This window comes from Tachyglossus aculeatus, chromosome X4 (genome assembly GCF_015852505.1).
Source record: "Tachyglossus aculeatus isolate mTacAcu1 chromosome X4, mTacAcu1.pri, whole genome shotgun sequence".
Lineage (NCBI taxonomy): Eukaryota > Metazoa > Chordata > Mammalia > Monotremata > Tachyglossidae > Tachyglossus > Tachyglossus aculeatus.
Window position 1 is genome coordinate 17,281,342 of NC_052098.1, and position 6,406 is coordinate 17,287,747.

General features: G+C 45.3%; 1 non-coding gene across 1 annotated transcript; it reads left to right on the forward strand.

Moving 5' to 3' along the window:
- The first annotated feature begins 866 nt into the window (after positions 1–866).
- LOC119948425 lies at positions 867–1,004 on the forward strand. The gene has a single exon (XR_005456821.1). It is a non-coding gene; the product is annotated as a small nucleolar RNA SNORA7 (small nucleolar RNA).
- The last annotated feature ends 5,402 nt before the right edge of the window (positions 1,005–6,406 follow it).

Consider the following 6,406-nt stretch of genomic DNA (forward strand, 5'->3'; position numbering starts at 1 on the left):
GAATTGAGGTAAATGAGGAAACATTGTGAATATGCCCCGAAAGATGTAAAAATCCAAATATATCTTGCTGAAGCATATTAAGAGCAAAAGATGTAAAAAAAAAAAAACTGATCTGCAACGCTAGACTTACCTTCTATTAGAAAGTCTAGCAAGAAATATCTTAGCTGAGATGTGGTTTGAGAGAATTCAAAGGCTAGAAAGTCATCCAGGGCTAGAAAGCCTTATTTCTCCCTCTAGACTGTACACTCCCTTTGGGCAGGGAATATCCCTACCAAATCTGTTAGATTCTACTCTCCCAAGAATTTAGCACAGTGCTCAGACCACGGTAATAATAATAATAATGATAATAATGGCATTCATTAAGTGCTTACCATGTGCAAAGCACCGTTCTAAGCACTGAGCACAGTAAGTGATCAATAAATGTGACGGATGGATTGAGTGATTACTACCTCAAGGTAGAACTGCACCTAACCTCCCCCCTCCACAGATATTTCACCTCTCTGGTCTTTTACAACCACACGCACATGTGTGGAGAGGACAACACCTCAGATTCAAAATTGAGGACAGGTGTCTCTAAATACCCAATTCCCATAGCACCCTTTCCTTGCCCACCTCTTCCCCAGGTGTGGTTGCTGCTGCTGGACTCGAAAGAGCATTGACAATGGCAAGAAGGGGAGAAAGGGAGACGAGGCAGGAAAGCATACCCACTTCCAGAAGATCAGCCTGGGGCTCTATGATGCTGGACTTTGAATGGGATGGAACTGGAGGCAGCTTTTAAAATTTCCTAGCCAACTTAGTTTTTTCCAGTCTAGGTGTTCGCTCTCCCGCTGGTAACATTTATTGGGTACCTAGCGATAGACCCCCGCCCCTTCTCAGGGTCACACCTGGAGAGTTTCCAGTACTCTACCGGTCTCGACTATGGGAGGGAGAATCAAGCAGAGGCCTACCCATCCCATTCCTAGCTTGGCCAGTGGCTAGCGAGTGGAAGGCCATCTGCTACAAGTCAAAGCTCACCTGTACTGGGCAGCAGTGGCACAGGAGAGAGTCAAGGGCGGAGACTCGTTTACTGTGCGGGAGGAGGCAATGGTAAACCACTTCTGGATTTTTACCAAGAAAACTCTATGGATACACTACCAGAACAATTGCAGACAGAAGTGGAGCATTCTGGGAGAGATATGTCCATGGCATCTCTATGGGTCAGAGACAACACGACAGCATAAGACAAGCATAAGACACCAAATGATGACTGATGACACCCAAATCTACATCTCTGCCCCTGCTCTCTCTCCCTCCTTCCAGGCTTGTATCTCCTCCTGCCTTCAGGACATCTCCATCTGGATGTCTGCCCGCCATCTAAAACTCAACATGTCCAAGACTGAACTCCTTATCTTCCCTCCCAAACCCTGCCCTCTCCCTAACTTTCCCATCACTGTTGACGGCACTACCATCCTTCCCGTTTCACAAGCCCGCGACCTCGGTGTCATCCTCGACTCCGCTCTCTCGTTGACCCCTCACATCTGCTCCGTCACCAAAACCTGCCAGTCTCACCTCCGCAACATCTCCAAGATCCGCCCTTTCCTCTCCATCCAAACCGCTACCCTGCTGGTTCAATCTCTCATCCTATCCCGACTGGATTACTGCATCAGCCTCCTCTCTGATCTCCCATCCTCCTGTCTCTCCCCACTTCAATCTATACTTCACGCCACTGCCCGGATCGTCTTTGTGCAGAAATGCTCTGGGCATGTTACTCCCCTCCTCAAAAATCTCCAGTGGCTACCAATCAACCTACGCATTGGGCAGAAACTCCTCACTCTCGGCTTCAAGGCTGTCCATCCCCTCACCCCCTCCTCCCTCACCTCCCTTCTCTCCTTCTCCAGCCCAGCCCGCACCCTCCACTCCTCTGCCACTAACCTCCTCACCGTGCCTCGTTCTCGCCCATCCCACCGTCGACCCCCGGTCCACGTCCTCCCCCTGGCCTGGAATGCCCTCCCTCCGCACATCCGCTGAGCTAGCTCTCTTCCTCCCTTCAAAGCCCTACTGAGAGCTCACCTCCTCCAGGAGGCCTTCCCAGACTGAGCCCCCTCCTTCCTCTCCCCATCCCCCGCCTTACCTCCTTCCCCTCCCCACTGCACCTGTATATATGTATATATGTTTGTACATATTTATTACTCTATTTATTTTACTTGTACATATTTATTCTATTTATTTTATTTTGTTAATATGTTTTGTTTTGTTGTCTGTCTCCCCCTTCTAGACTGTGAGCCCGCTGTTGGGTAGGGACCGTGTGTATATGTTGCCAACTTGTACTTCCCGAGGGCTTAGTACAGTGCTCTGCACACAGTAAGCACTCAATAAATACGATTGAATGAATGAATGAATGAACAAGACTGTGGGCTTTTAACTTCACCCAGTACAAGAGGTTAGGAACACCTGGGGTTCTCATGGCCTGGAGAAGATGCTTGGGTCCCTCTGCAGCATTTATATTTATACATATAAATCATATTGTATATATAATAATATATATATGTTTATTCACTTGCACATTCAATGATTTATTCTGATATCCCATCCTCATTTGATGCTGCTTCTTTCTATTATTCTCACTATTTGTAAATATTTCATTCATTCATTCATTCAATCGTATTTATCTAGCGCTTACTGTGTGCAGAGCACTGGACTAAGTGCTTGGGGAGTACGAGTCGGCAGCATATAGAGACGGTCCCTACCCAACAATGGGCTCACATATTTGTCACCCCCGTTCAATTATAAGTTTGTTGTTGGCAGGGAACATGTTTTTTGTTCCTGCTGTACTTTCCCAAGCGCTTAATACGGCCCATCACACGCACGACGCGCTCGATGAATATCACTGCTACCCTTGCTACTGGTATCTCTCGTTGCTGCTCTCCCTCTCTGGAATCCTTTCCACGCATAGATGTTTGAAAGGGAAGTTCAAACCCAGAAGAGAGAGCAAAATTTAAGGGCCAAAAGATTCCTGCCATTTGAGGCTATTTCTGAATTTACACATGCTTCATTATTTAAAGACTGGTTGGTTCAACTCTATAGGACTGTATGATCCTAGGGTGTTATAAACCCTTACAAGTGATCATTATGTTCTGGTTAATAATAATAATAATAGTGGCATTTATTAAGTGCTTACTATGTGGAAAGCACTGTTCTAAGCACTCAGGAGGTTACGAGGTGATCAGGTCACAGTCTTGATCCTCATTTTACAGATGAGGGAACTGAGGCCCAGAGAAGTTAAGTGCCCTGACCATAGTCACACAGCTGACAACTGGCAGAGCCGGGATTTGAACCCATGACCTCTGACTCCAAAGTCCGGGCTCTTTCCACTGAGCCACGCTTTTTAATGATACATGTTTCTCCATGCTCCAAGGTTCTAGAACTTCCCCAATCTTTCAATTAGGTTAGGATTGAGCCCTTCAATATTGATTGATTGACTTACAGAACGACATTGTAGAAAAATGATCTGGGCAGCAACGTGGAAGGCTGGGATTGTGCCTATCTTCTCCAATGTACTCTCCCAAGCCCTTAGTATGGGGCCCTGCACACAGTAAGTGCCCAATAAATGCCATCGATCGCTTAATTGAGTGGAGCTACTGGAGGCAGGGATATGAGTGAAGAAATGGACGCAGTAGTCAAGTTGAGAGATGGCGATTGCCTGGACCTGTGGAGAGGTAGTTGGGGTGGAGTGGAGGAGAAGGTGGATCCAGGAATGTAGTGGATGTTGCTATTTGGGCATTTGATATTCGCCCCACCCTCAGCCCCACAAGCACTTATGTCCACATCTATAAATTATTTAGTTCTATTAATGAGCACTTAGAACAGTGCTTTGCACATAGTAAGCGCTTAATAAATGCCATCATTATTATCCCCCCCTCTAGACTGTGAGCTCGCTGTGGGCAGGGAATGTGTCTACCAACTCTATTGTATTGTCTTTGCCCAAGTGCTTTAGTATAGCACTCTGCACAGAGTAAGCGCTGAACAAACACCGCTGATTACAATAGTATTATAGTATAATCTAGTATAATGGATAATAGTATTTATCAAGTACTTACCATGCATTTATTCATTCAATCATATTTATTGAGTGCTTACTGTGTGCGGAGCACTGCACTAAGCGCTTGGGAAGTACAAGTTGGCAGCATTCATTCATTCATTCAGTTGTATTTATTGAGCACTTACTGTGTGCGGAGCACTGTACTAAGCGCTTGGGAAGTCCAAGTTGGCAACATCTAGAGACGGTCCCTACCCAACAGCGGGCTCACAGTCTAGAAGGGGGAGACAGACAACAAAACAAAACATATTAACAAAATAAAATAAATAGAATAGTAAATATGCACAAGTAGAATAAATAGAGTAAAATATCTGTATTCATTCATTCATTCAATCGTATTATTGAGCACTTACTGTGTGCGGAACACTGTACTAAGCGCTTGGGAAGTCCAAGTTGGCAACATCTAGAGACGGTCCCTACCCAACAGCGGGCTCACGGTCTAGAAGGGGGAGACAGACGACAAAACAAAGCACATTAACAAAATAAAATAAATAGAATAGTAAATACGTACAAGTAGAATAAATAGAGTAAAAAATCTGTATTCATTCAATCGTATTTATTGAGCGCTTACTGTGTGCGGAGCACTGTACTAAGCGCTTGGGGAGTACAATCAATCAATCGTATTTATTGAGCGCTTACTGTGTGCAGAGACCTGTACTAAGCGCTTGGGAAGTCCAGGTTGGCAACATATAGAGACGGTCCCTACCCAACAATGGGCTCTCTCTATATATATATGGAGGAGGAGGAAATTCCAGGCTTCGGGGAGGACGTGGGAAAGGGGTCATCAGCGAAATAGATGAGATCAAGGCACGGTCGGTAAGCTGGTGGTGTTAGAAGAGCGGAAGGCGCGGACTGGGCTGTAGTAGAGGTGAGGTGAGGTAGGATGGGGCGAGATGATCGAGTGCTTTAAAATGGACGGTGAGGAGTTTCTGTTAGATAAGGAGGTGAACCGACAACCGCTGGAGGTTCTTGAGGAGTGGGGAAACGTGGATAGGACATTTCTGTAGAAAAATATCCACGAAGCACAGTGTTGCACGGACTGGAGTGGGGAGAGACAGGAGGCCCGGGAGTTCAGCAACGAGGCTGATGCAGTTATCAAAGCGGGATGGGATAAGTGCTTGGATGAATGTGGTAGCGGTTTAGATGGAGAGGAAAAGGCTGATTTTGAGCGATGTTGTGCACCGTTTGTTTTGCTCAGCGCCTGGGACAGCACAACAGAAGAAGCGGAGGCAGCAGGTGGATAAAACCCATCTGAAGAGTTTGAACAGGAACCAGAGATAGGGAGATAGAGGGTGTAGTGGGATCTCGACAGGAAAACAATTTTAGTACAGGGGAGTTGTGAGCATGTTTGAAGGCAGAGGAGAAAGTGCCATTAGCCACCGAGTGGTTGGAGATGGCGGTTTGGTTAGGGAGAGAAGAAGAGTGGACATGAGCCTTTTGAAAAGGCGCTCGTAGAAGTGTTTTTACAACACTGTTCATATACACTCTGGGTTCTCTTTTCATGGTTGGAGTATCTGAACCTCATAGAGAATTTGAGTCCTCTGCATTTGAGATTCAGTAACTAATCTATTTCTTACTCATAGCCTGACACAATCCAGAACATTTCAGAGCTCGGATATTCACCACACACTTGTCACACACAGCTGTTTATGGAATTCAGATTTTTACAGGCAAGGGGGGAATCTTCATAGAAGGGAATTGTAGCTGGTAACTGGGAATCATAGGCAAGTCATTATATTTGAAATATCTGATTATAAATTGGGGTTATATAAGTAGATTGGTTCACACTTCCCAACTCTTCCATAAGACATTACTGTACTAAATATATTCATTCATTCAATCGTATTTATTGAGCGCTTACTGTGTGCAGAGCACTGTACTAAGCGCTTGGGAAGTACAAGTTAGCAACGTATAGAGACGGTCCCTACCCTATGGCAGGCTCACAGTACACGATATGAAATGAAATTACAGATTCTGCCTTTCAAAGGACTTTGATTTCTTCTATAATCAATGTTACCACTGCATTCATTCAATCATATTTATTGAGCGCTTACTGTGTGCAGAGCACCGTACTAAGCGCTTGGGAAGTACAAGTTGGCAACACATAGAGACGGTCCCTACCCAACAGCGGGCTCACAGTACACGATATGAAATGAAATTACAGATTCTGCCTTTCAAAGGACTTTGATTTCTCCTATAATTAATGTTACTGCTGTATTCATTCATTCAATTGTATTTATTGAGCACTTACTGTGTGCAGAGCACCGTACTAAGCGCCTGGGAAGTACAAGTTGGCAACATATAGAGACGGTCCCTACCCAACAGCGGGCT